Below are 22,476 nucleotides of genomic sequence, written 5' to 3' on the forward strand. Positions count from 1 at the left end.
CAAAAGATAGAAACCCAGTCACCTGCAAGGATATATGCTGTTGATCGTAAAACCTGGTAATTATAATTAAGGCAAAGGTGAATTTTGGAATGGAAACCCCTCATCACCTTTCAGTCTAAAAATAGCCTTCGGAGTCAGTGCCCAAGGTTGTAGGGCCCAGTGATCAGTCATCCATTCTATGCAAATGATACTAATCTTGTTCATCTTTTTAAGATACTCCCCTCCACCCCCACTCTCCATCCCAACTCCTCCTGCCATTGTGGGCCAGCCTTGGAGAGCATTTTGAATTTTTTATTTTGCTGGTTGTCTGAAGATCTGTCTTTTATGCTATGATAGAAAAGGATTAATAGCCAGGAGAACTGAGGACCTGACAACTCAAATGTGTCACCCAAAAGTGCTTGTTAAACTGCCCGCTGTACATAGGCCATGCTAGATACTGTTGCTAATAACATGTATGTGTGTCTTCTCCCTGAAGGGCCTTCGCACACACCAATCATAATAGAAATCTACAGCTTAAAAATGCATGTGGAGGGTGGGATTAGGATTTTGGATAAGACTTCATCATCTCTTTTTTGGGAAGAAATTAACTGGCCTTTCTTCAAAACTATGTCTGCTTGCCCTCATCCTGGGCAGGAAGCCCGTGATCTGTGTATACTTATTAGGCAAAGACTCTTCTAGTCTCAACAATCAGCAAGATAGCTGTCGCTCCAAGGGCGGGATAAGGGCGAAGATAGGAAGCTGACTATGGCTTCGAGGCTCAGTTTTCTTTCCTTTAAAATAGGTCTATAACCCTAATATTCAGAATCATATGGGGCAATAACCAAAAATGTTTTTTAACTGTTAACAGAATTATAGATGTAAGAAATGACTTTTATTAATAGATTAAAAACTATTTAAATATTCCACTTTATAAAGGCTAAGAGTAGGATGCTTTAAAAGGAGATATTCTTAATCTATAGATAGATAGATAGATAGATAGATAGATAGACAGATAGATAGATAGACAGATAAATAGGGCAAGTCACAGCTCTCCCACGTATTTAAAGAGGTCTAAAGAGAACAAGGACAGGAAATTTCCCAGACTCGGCATTTACACCAGTTTGCTCAGGACTAAGATGTCTCTCTGAACACTACTGGTGTTAAAACAAGGGAAAACCAGAACAAGCTGTTCACCTTAGTCCCATCCAACTACCTTAATTCTATGGCATCTAATTTCAGTCCTCTTATTTCTGGTGGAATTTTAATAGCCCAATAAAAATAAAGTCAATATCCTTAAGTAAATGACAGCAAAGCCATCACTGGGGTCCTCAGTGGGAGTGCAGGGATACCAGGAGAGCAGGAAGAAAATATTCTTTCTCTCTGTGTATTCTCCAAGCCTCCTGTTATCCATCTTTAGGGAAGTTCTGAGTTAAACAACATACGCCCAACACTGTCCACCCGAAATCAGTCACCACGCGACTCCCAAAGCTCCAGCCACAAATATGCAAGAGTAATGTTTCCAGGGCGTTAATGGATAACACAGGTTCCACTGAGCACACACTTGGAAGGCGAGTCATCAAGGTGTTTCCCTGACAAATGAAGAGAAAGCAGTAACATTTCAAATATATCTAGTACCTTCTCATTAAGCCACCAAACTTCCAGTTATCAATCATCAAAATAAATGTGCCCTACCCTTAGGTGTGTGCAGCCTTCCATGAGAGAAACCACCAGAACTGTGCTTTCTTTCATCAAATTATCAAAGATGAAATGAATTTTGAAACAATGTCCCAGGTGAATTAGACATTCAGCTACTTAACAAAAGGCTTTTCTGGGACTCTCGTTTATTATTTTGAGAAGTTAAGTCAGTTCTTGCCAATAATTCAGCACTGTCCTATTCACATCTCCATTATCCCACAGGCAGGAGATGCCGTGGCTAATGGCCAGACCCCCTTGTATCTTGATTTTGGTATGGGAAATGGTCCTGAGAGCGTCCCACTGAGCCAAGAGTCAAGTTAGAGATTCCTGTGCAGGGAAGGGTGGGCATTTCCATTATTGTATAGCATAGCAGTGTAAAATAGGTAGGATTTTTATTTAAGCAGTGTTTCTTTTTTAGATTAGGTTAAATGGCCAAGATGCTAAAAGCTTCCTATCTTATACAAATCGAGCAGCTCTGTCTGCTGATTCTGACCATTCTGGCTGTAAGTCATATTCTGAAAAGCTTTTGATAAGCACCTTAAGTGTAGAGACAGCTCATGTGTCTTGGTAAGAACAAGCACATTTTCATATCGAATAGGTACTGAGCCTTTTTTTAAAGTGTCTTTCTGCCTTCGGGGCTCCTTTAAAGGCAAGATTGAAAGTTTTAAACTAAAGTGTAAATTTGAGTTTCAAACATTAGCTACCAGTTTGGGAAGGGGAAAAAAAAAAGCATTTAGAGGACAAGTCCGAATATTTCAAAGGGTACCCTCTAAAAGACACCTGTTTAGGAAAGGGGTTCTTAAAACACAGAAAGCTCATTTCACAGCTTAAAAGGACAAAAGGCATAAAATAGAGAAGAGGCATCCTTAGTCTACTTCATTTCTGTCCACCCATCTGTCGCCTGGCGTGGCCCTGGGTGGATGGCCCTCCTGTCCCTTGAAGGCCAGAGGGAGGGTCCCTCTGCGAGCAGAAAATCCTCTTCACCCACTGGCTGATGTTCAGAATTCTACCATTAGGGCATAATCCCTTTAGTTTCAGCTTTGATCCTTGTTAAAATGCAAACACCTCTGGGTGGGGTAATATTTAAACTGTTATCAGCCCTTTACAGTCCAGAGGAGGAAGGAGCAGGGCAGATTTCACTGGGGCTGAGAGGGCAGCAGGTCTGAGGGCTGGGCACTGAGGAGGATCCAAGGACCAGAAAATAAACTGCCTCCCTCACGTGCCACGTCATGATGGAATCTGAAATGAAGAGTCGTAATTTCACCAAACAGAACGGTGTAAATTTATGTAGAAATCTGTCCACCAAAGGATCTGAAAAAAAGCATTCACTGAACAATGGGACCAGCCACCATTCTACTGAAAGATCATTCAAATGTGGATCCCGCTCTGCGATAAAATATAATCACTAATCCTCAGGGTTCAGCCTCTCTGTTCTAACTTTAACTAAGGAAAAAAGTTTAGCCTTGTTAAAGCTATTATCTATTCCTAAATTGCATAGTATATAAAATGTAAATGTGATCACACCACTCTTAAATTATTATAACAATACGCCATTCTGTTTTCTTCCCCTTGACATTTACAAAATTCATTTGGAAGAGTGGGCTCTACCTCACAGAGATTAGTGATAAATCATGTATTTTTAATGAATATCAATAGGAGAAACCCCATGACATAGCCCACCATCTAATTTGATTAAACTGTGCTTAAGGCAACACTACCTCTCTGGCTAGGGAATAGCTCCATAATGACTTTGTGAGCATTATTGCAGGCTGTTTTAATGATTTAATGAACTGCCTCTATATTTAGTTCAATAGCCTTAAAATGATTAGTGTTTAAGAAAAATTAGCTCACTTTGATTTGATTCTATTTGATGGTAAGTTTAAATAACCTAACCCTTCAAAACACAGTGGAAAAAAAAATCCTAGAATCCCAGCCAGCTAACTGCTAGAAAACATTATGACCATCATTAATAACCGTTCATTTATGTTTAGCTACGGTATCCAGCCTGACATGCTCATCCAAGGAGCCAGGCTGTAGGAATAAGGGCTAATGCTGCATTTTATCTTCCCGTGTCATGACTGGGCTGAGGAGAGAGGAGAAAGGCAAGTCTTCAATTTCACAATTTGGGCTACAAGGAATTTTCTCTGGTTCAAGTCCAAATTGGGTATCTATCTACCCTTGGGAGAAGGTCTAAGTTTCTAGAGGAGGAGGAGGGGAAAATTGTTGTGAGGGTTTGAGCCAAGTCCTCCTGCTGTGATGTGGGCAGCCAGCATGGATAGGGTTGAGCCTTGTGGTCAGGAAGCTCCCTGGGACACCCTGGTGAGAGTCGGAGAGGGTTTCTGCAAAAAGAACTGAGGCAGATGGCATTTTTTAACAAGGGTAAGTGATGTGAGAGCTAGTGTGACACAGCAGGGACTGTGCCAGCTTCTCGTCCCAAACAAAGGCAGTCCTAGCACACACACAGCAGTCTGCTGTGTCATAGCCTCATGTGTGACCACTGTGTGTGTACACCCCAAATCACAGAAAACAGCTGGAGAACTGGGGAGCCAAGAGCTGCACTTCAACAGAAAACATTTAGATCCATCATCTTCTGACCGTGCAGACAACGATGTTAAGAAATCATCAACTGGGCTGGGATGTGGCTCAACCATACAGTGATTGCCAAGCGTGAGTGAGGTCCTGGGTTCAATCTCCAGCACGAAAAGAAAGAAAGAAAGAGAACTGAACATCATTAAAAGGAAGTGGCAAATTGGGAAGCCCACTTAACTCTGAACTTTGGAATAGCAGTGATTCCATGAGAGTGCTTACCAAACGCTAAGCACCATTTACCCATCACATAAACTCTAAACAATTGGTACAGCGATGAACCCCTTTTTCAGCAAAGACGCCAAAGCTCAGAGAGACTGAACAGTTTTCCTACAGTCACACAGCTAAACTGCAGACCGAGAGAGAGAGAGACCTGCTTCTGGGTCTGCTTGGCTTCCTTGGTCACACTGTCTTTCCCTCCCTCGTGGGTGCCATGGGATGTGCCACGTGTATTCTGAGTTTGAAGCAGGGACAGACTTAAAGAGAATGGATGTCACAGGAAGCTGATAAGTAGCCAATGCTTCACCAAACGAGGCCCTCACCCCAGCCTTCATTACTCAGAGCTGTCGCTGTGGACTCCTGCGCCTCGAGGGCAAGAATGCAATCCACTCACATCACTATCCCTTGTCTTTGGGAAGGCAGGGACATATTTCTAAAGGAGCCGTTGTCATCTGACGACAAACCCCTGCACTTCTCAGCATGTATTAGTTACTCTCAAGATGCTTTTCCTCTTTTCTTTGGCTGTGAATGTTCCTCCTTCATCCGCACCTGCACAAGTGCCTTCCGACACACATGCAAAGCATCAACACATGGGCATGGGGTGAGTACACAAGACATGGCACACAGTTTGGTTCCAATTCACGGACACGTATCAAGCCCCATATGCCAGATCGGTGCCCACACAGGGAATACAGACAAGAATGAAATAATAAGGGCTTTGCCTGTGGTTCACTCATTGAAGGAGCACACAGTCTCCTGCGCAGAAGGGTCTGGTTCAAATAACTGCACACAGTATCCCACGGCTGTAACCCCCAGTCCCAGCCCAGATACAGTCTCAGCGTTCTTTCCGGGATCCTCTGTGCAAAGGTGTCGCCTCCCTCCTGTGCCCCCACAGCTTCTTTCCCATGCTCATTCCAGACTTTTGTGTCCCTTCCTCCTAACCACTCCATTTTAAAAGCAGGCAAGAGAACCAAGCAGACCCCTGAGACAGTTGTCCAGACACACTCATTCTAGGCTCACGAGTGAATAACAAAAATAGATAAACCCTTTCCCTGCCATAGAAGCTGTAAACAACTATCTTACGCTGTTTAAGAATCAGATTGTTTATTCAGGACATTTCTTGATGGCAGAGTAACACATCACTGTATCTATGAGAGGTGAAGTACACTGCAGGGGACATGGCGAACTGCGCCTGAAACTCTCACCCGAAAAGGTCAGCAGTGCTCAGTCGCAGCCCACTGTTACCAAGCAGCACTGCCAGAGCACCCATGTCTTCATGAAAACTCCCATATCCTGATTTTTAAAATGGGCTCAAAAACAAAAAACCTGCACCAGCCAAACAAACAGTACTGGACCAAAAAAGTACAACCCAACACAGTCAGTTTGCAGCCTCTGCCCCACACTGCATGCACAGCAGATGGACCCAGCTCGGAGATGACAGACCTAAGCGAGAGGTCCCTATGCCAGGGCCACAGTTCAGCACGGAAGGGTGTCCTCCCCGCAGACTCACAAGCAGTCCTCTGGTCACTAAAATAAGCATGTAACAAATGCATATTTCGTAAGGTCAGCATGTGCTCTCAGGGCAAGTCTAGAAGATTCTAGATGTTGCTGCTAATAGCTTCTCCTGTAAGTCACCCAAATCTCTAATTCTTGATGAAAAAAAGAAAAAAGAAGAAGAAAAAAAAAGCTCCAGGCAGTGCATATGAAACAACCAATCAGAATTGAAAATTGCCTGACCTACATTTACATCTTTTGACTCTGTTTTTGAGCACCGTGTTCTTGAACCACCTGCCGCTGGCTAAGAATTCTGACCCCACTTGCTGTCTGCTTCTTTCCTGCCTCTGAGAGCTTCCTGTAATCACAAATCCAGTTCTTGTAACAGAAAATACAAAGTTGCTTGCAAAGGACAGGCCCTGAAATTTAGAAAGCTTTATGAGGAAGTGGCAGACCATGGCTTTTTTTAGGTGGGAAGCCCCATAAATTTTCCACCTTAAATTCCACCTTGCCATAGCAAGTGGGAAACCTGCCCTAAAAACTGGGGTAAAGAGATGGATCAGCAATTTTGGACCCAAAAGGGAAAATCTCAACAGGTTTCCTGTATATGCAAAGCCACTTGAAATTGAGTATGTGTCAACACAGATTTAATTAACTCCCAGCCAAGACCTATTGGAAATGGTCCCAGAAAGTTGGGACAAAGGAGAAGGTGTTAATTTCTCAGCAGGAGAGAAAGTGCCTTTTAACTGCATTGGATTATAGCTTAGGGCCCCTGCATTTGCAGAGGATCCATTTCAGGTGGGCTAAGAACAGGTGGCAATAAAAAGCAACAAGTCGGTCCCTGCCAGTGAGGCCAGAGGAGGCAGCACAGGTCCAGGCATAGAAACTGTGAGGTTCAATTTTCAGTGTTCAGGTAGCCCCAGAACCCTTGACTTCACAAGGCATAGCAGTGAGACACCCAAACCCAAAATCCAGGTTTCTCTGTAAGAGTTGAACCAGTTTAACAATTTAAAAATCACACATTGGCAGGATTGCCTTTTCATGGGTGACGGCCAAGAGGCTGGTTGGAATCTGGAAGCCTGAGCTCCAATTGATAAGAGCAGACCCCAAATCAAGAACTTCCTGCACCCTCAGAAAGCCACAGAGAGCTCCTGAACCACACAGAAGCCAGGACTCTGGCACGACTGGGATGAATGCTACAAATTTCAAATTGCCTCTAAATAATGGGTAATAGATAGATAAGCAGGCACCAATTGAAGCAATTTAAATAATCAGAGTATAATCTTGAGAAAGCAAAATTGGGTGTAATTATAATTTAGCAGGCACCAAATCAATTCTATGATATCTTATTAGGAGAAAACCCCAGAACATAGGAAGGAAAGTCTGAGGAGTAGAAAACAGACCCTGTGTATTCACTGATGTTTCGCTGGGAGAAGCACTTAAACCCAGCGACTGTGAACTTTCTGTTTCCTGGACACGGGGACCGAATTGTGCAGTGTAGTGATTCATAAAATCATATAGTGGGCAAGATTGAATACGCCTCTTACTGGTCTGCTTCTCCATGCCAGGGTTTCAAACTCACCGAGCAACCGTGCCATGACAAATTGGGCTTCCAGATAGCAGCTCCATGCAAGTGGTGAAGTAAGGAGCCCAAACGTTTCAGTGATCAGAACAGGTTCCCACCCTTAACTAGTCAGAGTGCTACGCATCAGTCTCTTGTGATCTTGGTTAGTGTGAGTCTGACTCTGCAACTCCAATCCGCTCCAGGAAATGACAAGGGAATAGTATATTTACCAATAAGTTATTTTTGGGGTGAGGGGTTAAAACTCTGATCCTATCTGTACCTTTTATTATACCTAAAATGCTTTCCATTGCTTAACTCTGTTCTGGAAAAATTATATAACAGTCCTTGTCTTCTAAGACTTGCCAATCTACTTAGGAAAATAAAGTATGACACATAAAACAATCACAGAACAATCTATAATAGCAAGTAATTAAGTACTAAGTGGGATGTATCAGACAGTACTGAATTAAAGCAGAAAGAAAAACCATTCTTTGGGGGCCAGGGCTATGATACTAGTAAGCATAATGTGTTTTATTTTACCACTCATCATCATCAATAAAGTAATTACGCATATTTCATCTAATTTAATCCTCTCACTAAGCAGTAGAAGCAAGTGCTATCATTGTCTCATTACAGATGAAAAATATCTGAGAACCAGAGGGCTTAAATGACTCAGGTGAAGTCTTACACCTAGTTGGAGGTCAAACCAAGTCTGACTCCAGGGCCAGTGATCTTTCTATACTGTACAGCTAAGAAAAGGAAGGTAAATTCAGAGAGTTGTGGGGACCTTTGGTGAGGGGAAAAAAGGTCATAAGCAAATCCCTGATGCTGGGGGCGGGGGGTGCTTCTGGAAGAAACAAGATTTGTGCAGGTAAACAGGAATTTGACAAAAGAGGCTTATTAGGGGCAAAGTCAGACTCTCCTTGCTGAGATCCCTTAAGGTCTCTGGGTCCTGCTGTTGTCAATCAAGACAAAAACATCACTATTGTATATGAAGTTATGCTCAACTATTTCAAAGAAAGAGATGTTATGATAGTTACTGTTAATTACGGGTTGTGTTGTGGTGAAATACTGTGTTGCTTACATTGTTCTGTTCTGATCTGCTTTGTTATGTCCTCTTTTGTCTTAATCTCTTTAAAATAAAAAAATTTTAAAAAACAAAGACAAAACCATCCATCGCTGCCAGAGCTAGATCCAGGTACTGTAAAGCCTGAAGTTTGTACCACTGATGAAAAAGAACACAGACAATACAAACTTCCCTAAGATCCTCAGGGAACCTATTCAGAACCTATTCAGAACCCATTTGCTGACCTGCTTCCAAAGCTGTGGAAGGCAGAGGCTCTCTCAGGACCTGATTTCTAAAAAGGATGTCTGTTAACGATTTGGTTCAGCTGCTGGTAGAGGCTACACCAGCAGCACCAGTACAGCGTGAAGGGACCTAGGCGGTTGGTTGTACGATGGTGCTTAAACTTTTTTGAGAGTGCTGATCCCGTAGGGGCTCCAAGTACAACTCCTTCACCACTTATTATGTGGCCTTGGGTACACTAGCGACCTCTCCCCTAGTTTTTCTCACTGAAGATGATAATAGTACCTGTCTTGTAAAGTCAGAAGGACTAAATTAATTAATAGCAACAGAACTTAGAGCAATCTTGGCAGATTGTCAGCAAGAAATAACTTTGAATTAGTAGCATTAAGATTTTCAGTGAGGGGGCTGGGGATTTAGCCCAGTGGCATAAGCACCTGCCTTGCAAGTAGACGGTCATGAGTTCAATCCCCGGTACTGATAAAAAGAAAAAAAAATTAAGAAAAAAAGATTTTCAGTGAAAGAAAGTTGAGTCAGTGGCAGCAGAAACAAGGGACGAGCTTGGGGAACTGGTCTTGAATTATTAAGCTCGTTTTCTACAGGTGATAAAATGACCAGAGATCTCCATTCCTTTAGAGATGGGCTGGAGACTCCAGGAAGGGTCCTGCTCCGATGACCATGGCCCTCATGTTTTTGTAACCATGCTCAGTAATGGAGTATGGAGTAAAGCTATTTTCGGTGTGTCTGGTGCCAAATCCCAAAGTCCATATGCACTAAAATGAACCTGTCAAGTGTCCATTGCAATGGCTGTCTGGTTGCACAAACTCTGAACTCAGTGAACACAGAGTGTTGCATACTTTCTGCTGAAACCAGCTTTCTGGAGGCTGAGGAAGGTGCTGAGAACGTGGCAAACTCATTCATTTGAAACACTGACAATAAAAAAAGCCCTCTGTCTCCCTCCTCCCAGGCGCTACTCGTCGGACATTCCCATGTGGAAAGATCAGTCAGGGAAGCCACAGATGGCAGAAACTGAGGCTCCCTCCCCGGTCCTAATATGTAAAGAATGAGACAAATCACCCCTTGCTTAGATCTTGATTGAGATTCTCCAATTATATTTAATTCACATAGAGCTCACCCTCTAGGGCACCCTGTCTCATATTTTTTACTTTGAAAGATAAAACAACAGGAACATATTTGGCGTTGTGGGCATGTTCTTCATTTCAGGCTCTGTGACAGCTGTGAGGAGCGCTTCGTCACGGTCACATCAGGCTCTCAGGGGCTCCTCGCTTCTCCTTGGGCCCCAGAGCCGAACTTCCGAGCCTCACAGCCATCCACCCAGTGCAGGGAGGGGCGCTGAGTCTGGCAGGGTGGGATCTGAAAGAAATCTTAGATGTTATCTAGAACCATCACTTCAACTTTTTGATAAGGAAGCTGCATGCAGAGAGGAGACAGCACTTATACAGGATGATACAGCTGCTCAGTTTCAGATTCAGGATTTTAACCGAGACCTCAAGACTTTCATGTATTCATGTATGCATGCATTTTTCAACTAGGGTATTTCATAGTATGCATGATGTTCCAGATTACATCAGTGAGATAGACAGGGCCTTACCCCCTCGGTCTTTACTCTCTTGGGGCACACAGGCACCTGATGACAGTTTGCACATAGGCAGATAGCAATGAACTCTGTCCTCTACACCTACAAGCTCTGTATGCAGACACAGTATCTCACTCTCTGTATCTGTAGAAGATGGTGGTGCGTCTGCAACTGAGGCTCACATCTCTAAGGACAGCATCCAGCCATTCCTTTTCATCCATCAGATCTGTAATGACACACAAAAGGAAAACGCACCTTCCAAAGCACCATCTCTTCACAGATAGGCTGTGAAGGTCAAAAAAAGAGCAGACTTAGAAATCAGAAAGAACTGATTCTGCAACTCTGCTCTCCTGTTAATACTCACTAGTTTGTGATGCTGTGTACCAAGGAGTTTTTGTGTTTCTGGCCCTCAGTTTCCTCATCTATAAAAAGCAGGTGATAATGCTGTTTTATGGATTGTTTGTTTCACAGGATTGAATGCGGTGTGGAATAGTGGCCACAACACGGTGACGCACAAACCGAGATGCTCAGAAGCCATCAGCACCTTTTGCTTCTCTACCACCCACCTCTCTGTAGTCAGCACTGACAGCTCCATTGCTGGACCGTGAGATGACATGATGGCGCTGAACGGCCTACTGAGGGGAAGAGCAAGCTGATCACAAAACCTTCAACTAATTTTCCTTTCGTTTTCTACTTTTTTTTTCCTCCTTGAAGGCTAAAACCTTTGCATATTTCAGTATTAGAGTCTGCCCCCTTGTGGTCATGGCACACAGTGCCACTTTACACTGATGACAATCCAGCCCCCAAACCACCCTCCATCTGTGTTGGATTAACCTTCAATGGTGCCTCTTGGCCTGGTCACAACAGATTTTTATCTCAACAGAAAACTTAAACAGGAACAACCATGACTGAAGTTAATAAGATTGATTGTTTAACATAGAGGTTAATCTTGGTTGCACACTTGGTTGCACACTTGGTTGCACACTTGGAATAAACACTCACACCCATGCAGAGTACTGCTTGTGCCTACTCCAAACCAGTTGAATCTGAGCCTCTGAAGAGAGGGTCTGAGCATGGAGAGTGTAACCAGCTCCTTCAGAGGGCTCTGACAGGCAGCTAGAATTTGGAATTTTCAAAACTCTATTTGAACTTCACAGTGAAGACCCTGCCCACCACTTAAAAGCAGCCTCCAAGGAGCCTGGGCCTCTCCAGAGGTGCATTCTTGATCAAGGTGGCTTTTGTTTTCCCTCGAGGAGCTGCTTTCAGATCACGTGGCATAAACGTTGGAACATTCAATACCAGCACATTTTTGTCTTCTGACAGTGGGTTTGAATTTGAATAAAAATCCTAAAGTGATTCCCACATCCAACTAGATGAACATGCTGGGCCATTTTGCAGGATAAGCTCGGTAAGACCATTTTTGGTCAAAAACAACATATGGCCAAGGGGATGGATTTGTCTCACGCGCCTCATAATTGACACAAAAGGCAATTCCTAAAGAGGGCCACAAACATTTTTATTAGTAACAGCTGTATTGTAGCCCATGTGCTACTCCCCAAAGCCCGTCTTTAAAAGACAATGTTCATCTGGATGTGTGAGGGCTGCTGGGACTATTAAAAACCTGCCTCATTATTTAAGGGTCAAATACTCATTTAGAAGTGAAAACAGGGAAAGCTGGTGGGAAGGGTCAGAGCTGGACAGCCCTGGGTTTTACAGACCTCTCTGTTCATCCTCTCCCCCACCAGAATCCAATTTGCCACATCTGAGGGAGATCCTGGGCCAGGTGGGTAGAGCCTGGCCAACCCACGAGTGCAAGGGCCTCTGTCCAGGGGCACCAGACTCTCTCTCAGGAATCTTTGTGACTGGCAGGATGATTAAATATCACATTGTGATTTCTGCTTGTCCTCTAAACCCTCACAATGAAATTCTCTCACACTATATCAGATAAATTCTAACTGGTGAGAAGACCAGACATTGTTAAGCCCATATATTCAATTACCAATCAATTGGGCTTTATTTCCAGCTCCAACATTTTCAAGTTATTTTCTTTCCCAGGTGAGATTTTATGCTCCTCAAGCTAATATGCACATTAACCACTGTGCTTCCCTGTCTAGAATCTCCAGTCTGCAGGATGGTATTCCCAGCGTGTCTGTTGCAAGGAACACTAGTCTCACAGCATCTATATGTTCATTCATCTATTCAATAATTATTTGTTGAATCGCTAGTGTTCCAGGCAGCAATGGATCTAGGTTTTATGAGATCTGCAGCTGATAGTAATTACGAAGTTCTTTAAGGGAAAGAACATAAAATTGTGAATACAGAATTAGCTGTAGGGTTTTGGAACTGAGGGACCTTACAGCACTTTCTCCTCCAATTCTAGGCACTGCCTTGAGGTATAGAACTATAATTATGAATAATAGAGAGAAGACCTCCCCTTCGAGGGGCAAATATTTCGATGGGATAAAAGTCAGGAGCTGGAGATCAGTAGACGCTGGTGTGGCAGAGGGACAGTCCATGGTCTTCTGTTTGTGAACTAAGTAGCCAACGAAAATGAAACAAGTGTGTATTTCAGGGCTTCTCAGAGCCATTAAAATGTGGAAGTGCTCCTTGATTTCCCAACAGGGAATCATTCTGTACCCGTCCCCAAATTTTTTGTTATAGAATTCTTTTGTGAAGCATCCTCATGAACTGAACTCTGTGAAACCTACTTTGGGAAACTGCTCTTGTGATGTTGGATGGCTCAGTACCTGGACATCACTGGTGTGTCACTAACCAAGAAACTGGGTCCCCTTGGTTGGGAAAAGCTTTTGCTCCCTGCACTAAAGAAATCAGTAAAATCATTTCTCGTTATTGTAGTTTTCTAACTCCTCTTTGACTGTTTTAGGCATTCTGAACACTTATCTCATCCCTAACATTTCAAACTATATATCTCAAAATACATGTTTCAGAAGCCTTCAAATCAGACCTTGGATTTTGCATAGCATGGGTTCCTCTTAAAGTAACAAGAATTCACCTTATGAGGGATTCCCAAATTTAGAAATGCAAAATACCAGCATACCTTGGAGCTTCAGAATCATCCGTTATTCTCAGGAATCACAGAGGAGTTGGCATTTGGGGTCCTAAATCTGCCTTCACACCTCCCTTTAACCCCTCCACCAGGGTGAGAAGGCTTTCACATGGCGTCTTGCTTTCCAGGGGTAAGAATTATATTTGTCTCGGGTGCTGGCTCCAGAGACATCTGTGATGGCAGCCCATCCAGCCCTGTTCTCAGGAGCTAACTTTAGCAGCAGATTCTGCATCTGCTGGCGGAGTTTGACACAGCATATGTTTTCCAAAGCAGCTCTTCCCAATAGCTGACTCCCTTCTCGTGTGAGGACATTTAATATATCCTGAGAACTAATCATCTCCCCCTCTTCCCAAACGTTCAAACTATTTTTAATTTCATCCAACTTAACAAGCAGTCCTGTCTGGAGCCCATCTTTGAATTTCAAAATAAATAAAAAAGGTTTTCTATGACTCACAATAGACTTCAACACTGGACATACCAGCACATTTATGCTCACCTGTCTGTCATACATTCCCTGTCACTCCTGTTAACCCTTTAACTTCTCGAGGGGATTAAACACAAGTGACCCACCACTGTAGTGGTCTTTAAATTCAACCACAATGTTTTTAACGTTTTTTTCTCCTAAAAATGAACTTAATACCTCTCCTCATGCATGTGGGCTGCATAAGTGTTAAGCTTCAAACAAAGACACTTTAGCAGAGTGACGTGTTTGACTTCTAAGTATTGATTTTAAAAGGGTCGCTTATTGGGGAGAGCCATGGCATAAAGACACTCTCAGCTCTGTGCAGAGATCCACAGGCGAAGGGCCTGAGGCCACCTGCCAATAGCCAGCAAGGAGCTGGGGCTTTGGTCCCAGCCACGTAGTGCACCTTGTAAAGGGACCTTGGGCTCAGTCAAGCCTTCAGATGACTGCAGCCCTGAGGACTTCTCTTTAACTTCATGAGTAACCTTCTGACAGACACACTCAGCTACATTTCTCCTGAATTCCTGCCCCACTACGTAAAATGCTGTATGTTTATATTGCTTTAGGCCCCTAAGGGTTGAAGTAATTTGTTACACAGGAATAGACAGTTAATACAACCATACCATAACACCTTACACAATAGCCAGCTGCCCTCCCCCAAGTGCTTGTTTCCTCTTCCGTTACAGTTGCACCAATTGGCTAGAAGTATAATTCCCTGAGTAATGGCAGGATGTCCACGGACTTGACCTCATGGACAAAATTAACTTCTCCTGCTATAGAGGCGCTGGCTTCTTTTAGCGCCATGAGCTACTATCAAGATTGCTAAGCCTGGCAGAGGGGGAGGCAGCGCCACAGCGCTCCCTTTTAATCTGTGTGCCTTCCACCTGCCAGACAGTGGCCTTTGCTCACCTCCAAGACCCCATTTATGCTTCTCCAGACCACTGCCCAAGCTGCTTGGCTTACAGAATCATGCTCCCTGAGCCTCTGTGGTTGTCCCTGGATTCTGAGCTACCTGCTAACTGTTTACCTCTACTAGTATTTCCTATAGGAATTCCAAGCAGCATCAGAACTCACACACAGATTTTCTGTTCCTTTCCTTTTTTTTATTTTTAGACAGAGCCTCACTCAGGCCGGCCTTGAACTTCGCTGACCCTCCTATCTGAGTCTCCTAAATACTGGGATTACAGGTGTGCACCAACTTGCCCTGTTCTTCAGATTTCCTTTCTGCAGAGATGTTATACCCCTAGGTTCCACCACTAGGGTACCACATTCAAACATTAGAGAGCCATCAGCTCCTTTCCTCTCTCTCTCTCTCTCTCTCTCTCTCTCTCTCTCTCTCTCTCTCTTTCTCGTTCTCTTTCCCTCCCTCCTTCCCTCCCTCTCTTATGTTCTTTCTTTCTTCCCTTCATCTGTCTGTCTTTCATTGTTTTTGGGGTACTGCAGATCAAACACAGTATCTCACACATGCTAAGTAAGTGCTCTACGAGCTACACCCCCAACCTACCACTTCCTTTCCACCCCTAAGTTGTATTGATAAATTGTACTGTCTCCCTCTAACACTTCTATTCATTAGAGTAGATTCTCTCCAAGACACACTCGGCCCCTCCTGCACTTTCAGCAACCTTCACCTACATCAAACACAAACAAGTCTAGCAAATACTCCTCCACAAATACGAGTCTTAGTAATTTATCTTGAGAGCTTGTTTGGAGATTCTAAGAGGGAAGCATAGCTACCGGTGTATCCTTGACAAAGAAAACAGTCCTCCTCTACTGGAGGAGCAGGAAGCTTCAGTGGAGGGGGAGGCACATGGGGAACAGCTGGCTAGCCAGCCAGATCACCCAAATCAATCCTGGAGATCAACGGAGTGATGACGTCACATCCAGATTGCCCTCACATCCAGTCATTTATTTTATTTACCTAAAATATTCTCCTAATAGAGAAATAACATCCTATGCACGGGGAGACTCTCAAGTTTTAATTGTGATAGCCCTACCTAAAAGTTCTAAGACAAGTGTATATGTATGTATATTAGGGGAGGTTACGAAGCAGCAATTGGTCTATCAATTTTCTTTTTGGAAGGAAAAATGCTATGTTTACAAATCATCAAAACCTCAGCTTTTTAGGATTTCCCCAAGTATAACAGTCCACATTCTCTGCAGGAAGTTGTGGGTGTTTTGAGGTTCCATGGTCATCTTTAGGAAAATGACAGATTTAATGTTTCTGTATTATTGAGCTTCTCCAGGCTTTTAATATGATGATACTCATCTTGAGACATAAGTAAAGGTTCAGATCAGGTGTATGATGTTTTGCAAACTCACTTCATCCTATAGCATGTCACAGAGCTAGTATTTTATGAAACACTTTATAAAATGTTGGGTGAGACCTGCCCCAAAGAAAATGTAAAGTAGCTAAATCAAATATCCTTTAATTGGCTACCTATCCTAGGTTATTTATCTTTGATCTGTTCTCAAGGAGTCTTAAGAATGTACAGGAGAAATCATGCTTTAAAGACAGACCAGGAGTTCAAAGAATCTTTAAATCAAAATAATTTTGTTAGTGTACTGTCTGCCTAAAGACAGAAAGAATACAGGCTTGTTGAGTGGTTATATTGTGGGTAAGTCAAATTCATATTCATTCTCAGTCATTAAACAAAGATCAGATCTCCTATCCCAACCCCTACTCTGAAAGCCTAGGGTTTCTAGGCGGAAAATCACAATAGTCAAAGTCTATTCCCTGTCCCAACCTTTAAAGAAAAAAACCATAAAGACCTGGAATGAAGCAAAGTGGGAGAGAGGGGCTTTATTCTTTCAACATTGACCCATTTTGTTCAGGTCTAACAACTCAAAAGCAGCAGAGTCATTGAAACACGATTGTAAAACTATAACACTCCTCAATTACTTCTTGTTGGCCAGACAAGCAAACCTATTATTTGACAATGCATCATGCTCCAAGATAGTAAACTTTATCATACAGAGGTCATGAGAAAAAGACCACAGGTACAGTTTGCTAACCTCCACTAGATAATTTTTCACAGTTATCATCCAAGCACTGTAAAAGCACAAAAGATATGTTATCTTCGGGCTCAGTTTATTATAACGTGTGGGTGAAACTCCCTATAAAACCACTTACTAGGTAACTGTTGCACGTTCTCCTGCACAGAAAGTCAAATCAGTAAAACATCTTTTTGACAGTGTCTTTTTAAGTGTCAGAAATAAAAGGACGTGCTCTTAAAGGAGAGGTAGCACACTATTTATCATCCCCCCTCACTTTCCCACACATACACACCAAGATCCCCATCGCCTCTCTGCATGCCAGAGACACTCAAAAGAATCCTTCTCAGTCATCCTGTTTCTTTTACAGCTGAGTATTTCACAGCAAAATTGTTCCTGGATAAAGCTGCAAGTAACATTAACTCAAGATACTATAGGTGCCAGCATTTCAAGTACTACCCGTCCCGGTATTTTTCTCCCCCTAGGGTCATAATACTGAGTAAGACCCAGGAAACACAAAATAAAAGGATGATGGATTCCCTCAGCAAAAGCTCTCAAGAGTCACGGATTTAATATTAGAGCCTAGAAGAGGTCGCGAAACTATAGCTGAAAGCTTGGATTTTTCTAAGAGCCTACCTCTCTGCACAGTAACATCTTCATGGTCCCTGGGGGCACTTTAGGAGAGGGGGAAGCCTTGCATGATTAAATCCCAGCATGTATAATGACATCCCAGGAAACTCAGGGTTCACAATCCTATTCCCAAAATGAAAGATGAGTTAAAGACCGTGAGATAGGGAATTCCTCCCAGAATGCAATTCTCTTTAGAATTCACCTCTTCCAATATTTGAAGTCTCAGTGCCTCTCATCCATTCAGGGGAAGGAAGCAACTTCCCAGAGCGGTACATGCACAAGCACTGATTTTTCAAAGGCAAACAACACTAATTTGGGAAATTAATTTTTTCTTCTCGTGATGATCAGCTGAATAAATACTGAGGAGCTTATATGTTCCTAAAATAAAACAGAAGCTATGGGAGAATCAAAAGAAATAGAATATGCAATGGTACAAGACCGTGCCTATCGTTAATAACAATCCATTGTGTTCTTGAAAATTGATGAGAGAATAGATTATAATTGTTCTCACCACAAAACAGTGATAGGTATGTGAGATAATGTATGTGCTAATTAGCTGAATATAGACATTCCATCTTATATACACACAGCTGGTATACTCAGCTTCCACATCAGATGATTCAATCAGTCTTGGGTCAAAAATATTTTTGTATGCACTTTGTGTATGCACTCTATAAGTACAAAATATTTCTTGTCAGTATTCCCTAAATAATCTAGTATAACACTTATTTACATAGCATTTATATTGTACTAGGTACTGTGAGTAATTTAAAGATGATTTAAAAAATACAGAAGAATGTGTCTGGGATACATACAAATACAATGGCATTTCATTTTTTATTAGCACATGTTTGCAATACATAGTGAATACATTCATCACAAGGAGTCGGTACATGTACATGTCACATATTAATCTTTTTTACTTTGCCTCCTCTTTCCTTCCATCTCTAGATCCTCTTCCCATGTGCAAAAGGTCTACCTCCCTGTTTCCTGCTCTCTTTTATTTTGCTCTTTAAATTATTCTTTATTCATTCATTTGTTGATGGGTTTTCAAGATTTAGCTATTATGATGTGTGCTATTATCAACATTGGTATGCATGCAGTGCTGTACAATGATATGTTTAACTCTTTTGGAAAGATATCCAGAAGAGGAATAGCTGTGTTGAATGGAATTTCTGCTTCTAGTTTTTTGTTTGTTTGTTTTGTTTTGTTTTGTTTTCCAGTATCAGGGATCGAACTCACGACCACGCCCTTGTAAGGCCGGCGCTTATGCCGCTGAGCTAAATCCCCAGCCCCTCCACATCTAGTTTTTTGAGGAATCTCCCTAGTGAATCTCACAGGGGTTATACTAGTTTACATTCCCACCAACAGTGTAGAGGGGTTCCTTTTCCCCCCACAGCCTCACCAATAATAATTATTATGTCATGTGAGGTAAAGCCCTTGAGTATTCATAGATTTTGGTATTTACATGGGCCAAGGAGGTCCTAGTGTTAATACTCTAAAGGATAAAAAAGGCAACTATATTTCAGAACACTTGTGTACAATAAATGGTACAATGTTGATCCATTTAAAATGTCAAAAAATAAAAATTCTCCAGCCAGGGTGCAGAACCACTGGTAGAGATTTGAATGGAGGGTGCTAAATTTAACAAAACAAAATGCCTGTTCCCAGACTGGCTCTTTTAGAGATTTGGAATTGGTCAAATTAGTTTTGTGCTATTCTTTAGAAGGGTGGTTTTCAAGTTTCATTATGCATCAGAATCACATCTCTGAAGAAATAGTAGTATCTGAATTAAGGGGTGATTAGTGGAAACTAACCAGGTAGAAAAGGATTAAAGGAGAAAACTCCACCATGCACAAGGAACCAAGTGGCATGGGAAAGCGTGGTGGGGTCTCAGACCTGCTGATCATTTTATTTGATCAAAAATAAAACATAAGATTTGGAAGGAGAGATCATTTTTGGCCAGGTGTGGTGGTGTGTGCCTATAATCCCAGCTACTCAAGTTTAAGGCCAACCTGGGCAACTTAGCAAAACCTTGCTCAAAATAAAAATAAAAATGGACTTGGGATGTAGTGCATTTGGGATGTAACTCAAATGTAGAGTGCTTGCCTGGCATGCACTAGGTTCTATCCCTGGTGCCACAAAATATGAGTATTTTTAAAAGGAGCTCCTTCTGAAGGCAGTAGCCATTGTTAATTTCCTATGATCTTGTTTTAAAGCCCTGTATCATTTTCATTGTTTTGTTTGGTTTGATTGAATTCTGCTTTGTTTTGATTGATTTTATCATATCTGATAGTAGGGGCAGCTACTTCAAAGATAACAAGATATATTATGATAGCTATTGTTAATCTCCTATTAACTTCTTTGCTATGTTTTGATTGGTTTTATTCTGTTCTGTTTTGTTTGACTTTATTATGTCTGATGGTATGGGCAACTATTTTAGAGATAAGAAGCATTATGGTAGCCACTGTTGATTTCCTATGATCTTGTTTTGAAGTCTTGTACCACTTTAACTGTTTGATTGGCTTTATTCTGTTTTATTTTGTTTGGTTTTAATTTTTTTTTTTTTTGTACTGGGAATCAAACTCATGACCTCACATTTGCCAGAGAAGGGCTTACAACACTGAGCTAAATCCCCAGCCTGGTTTTATTCCTTTTAAAATAAAAATTAATAATACTTTTTGACTAAAAAACAAATATAAGGAGGTTTCATGGAGGAAGTAGGATTTGGAGCTGTCCCTTGGCAAATGGATTGAATTCCAGTTCAACCAAGTGAGAAGATGCAGAAGGAGCAGAATTCCAGCGTTCTCTAGTTTGCTGTACATTGCCTGGCAGGAGAGGGTGGCCAAAACATTAAAGACTGAAAAGGTAAACAGAGCACCAAGGCAGAAGACGTCATTTAAAATGTGTTTAGAACAGTGACTAGTGTAGCTTGTTGGTTGCATAGAATTTTTATACAAAATGTATAACAGGTAAAGTAGAAAAGGTAAACTGATGTCTAATTAAAGTCTTGACTTCAGTTTAAAAAATGTTACAACAAACAAACAAAGCCCCTAAATAAGGGAGAGCCATCAGTGAGTTTTGAACAGGATAGTGGCAAAGCCAAAGGATGCTACAGAGACTACTTGGAACAGGGTAAAGCAGAGCCCCAAGCAGGGGTCAGTGAAAATGCTAATGATCAGCCCGGAAAGATTAATTCAGTGCTCCACTCTGTGGAGGAAGCAGGGAGGGGAACTGGATTAACTAGTTGGAGGTAGAAGGGGGTAAGAGGGCTGTAGACAGAAGAGTAACAAGACGTTAGACTCCATGTTCTAGGAATTATGACCTCCTCCAGAAGTCACACAGTATACTTTCACCATACTGTTAATCAAGTGGTCACACGGGTCCACCAAGGGTGGGGACTGGACATAGATTTCAACTCTTAATGGGAGAGTGGCAAGGTTCTAGACCCTATGGGATAGGAAGGATTACTGTGGCCCATAATGGGTTGCTCTCCCCTGTCTCCCAAATTGATGTCTAGCAGACTTTCAGTGTGACAGTCAATCTTATCTGTCAACCTGATCGGCCTGAGAGATGCCTAGGAGATTAGCAAAGCACATTTCTGGGTGTATCTGAGTAGCTCATGGGGCATGACCTTGACAACTCTATCTGGTCCTCTGCTCCTTTCTCTCTGGCTCTTCCCCCGTAGTCTGCTTCCTGTCTGCTGTGGGGTGAGCAGCTTTCCCTCTGCCGTGCCCTTCCATCATGACGTTTGTGCCTGGGAGCCTGTTAACTATGGGCTGAAACCTTGGAAGCTGTGAGCCAATACAAACCCTCCCTCTTTCAAATTGCATATATCAGGTAATTTGGGCAGCTGACTAATACACTCATAAGGTGAGCTTATTTGGAAAGAGCTTTTGTGGATAAATAATTAAAATGAGATTTCAGTGGATTACTGTGGGCCTTATAATCCAGTGACAGGTGTTCTTAACAAAAGAGGGTTTGACACATAGACCCAAAAGAGGCAGATACAAGGAAGACCAAGAGAGAAACTGGAGTGAGGATCTACAAGCCAAAAGCCACCAGGAGCCACCAGAAGCCAAAAGAGGTACGAAGCAATTCCTTCTTGGGCCATCAAAGGGAGCGTGGACTTGCCAGCACCTTGATGTTCAGACTTTTGGCTTGCAGAGGCTGTGAGAGCTGTGCTGTCGAAAACCACAGTTGGTGACATTGTCACCAACTAACACACAGCTTCTTTTACAGATGTCACCTGCCATATTTGGTAACATGGGGACTGGAGGGACATTCTTGAAACATAACATCTAGATGGAAAGGTGACCTAGAGGGGCAGGTTATGATTCCAGCGTGAGATCTAAGGAGTGTGCCCAGTACAGCAGATGCTAGGACCATGCTAGTTTGCAACAGGAAGCTGTTGCAGAGAAGGCTGGGCTAGAGCTAGAGGTGCAGTTTTTTTATTTGTTTGTTTGTTTGTTTTGGTTTTGGGTTTTTAAAGAAGGTACCAGAAATCAAACTCGGGACCTTGTATTTTCCAGGCTGGCGCTATGCCACTGAGTTACATCCCGGCCCTAGAGACGCAGTTTTAACACCCTGGCCATTAGCGAGAAACTCGGCCCAAAGTTAGACATCCTCTATCGTGCCCCTTCCCCAGGGGCTGCATCAGGTGACTGCACATGTTTCCATGCTTTAATTATTTATAGTACGCAGTGTTCAGCCTAATGACTCGAGGTGATTGAATCAAAGGAGAAAGAGATTTGAGCTCTACATGGAGATTTCTAATAGACTTCTAGAGTTTACAGCTGAAGGGAAGACCTGCTCCCCCACTTTCTAATAGACTAACAAACCTATCTAAATCTCCTTCAGAGACCCCAAAGGTACCCAGCAGTTGCTC

At 42.5% G+C, this 22,476-nt stretch overlaps 1 long non-coding RNA gene across 1 annotated transcript; it reads right to left on the reverse strand.

Moving 5' to 3' along the window:
- Window positions 1-9,931: 9,931 nt before the first annotated feature.
- Window positions 9,932-11,462, reverse strand: LOC134471482 (uncharacterized). The gene is made up of 2 exons (XR_010040928.1): window positions 11,004-11,462; window positions 9,932-10,214 (listed from the first exon to the last, which is right to left on the reverse strand). It is a non-coding gene; the product is annotated as an uncharacterized LOC134471482 (long non-coding RNA).
- Window positions 11,463-22,476: the final 11,014 nt, after the last annotated feature.

Source organism: Cavia porcellus, unplaced genomic scaffold (genome assembly GCF_034190915.1).
Source record: "Cavia porcellus strain 051 isolate PalLab524CR breed Dunkin Hartley unplaced genomic scaffold, mCavPor4.1 scaffold_18, whole genome shotgun sequence".
NCBI classification, from domain to species: Eukaryota; Metazoa; Chordata; class Mammalia; order Rodentia; family Caviidae; genus Cavia; species Cavia porcellus.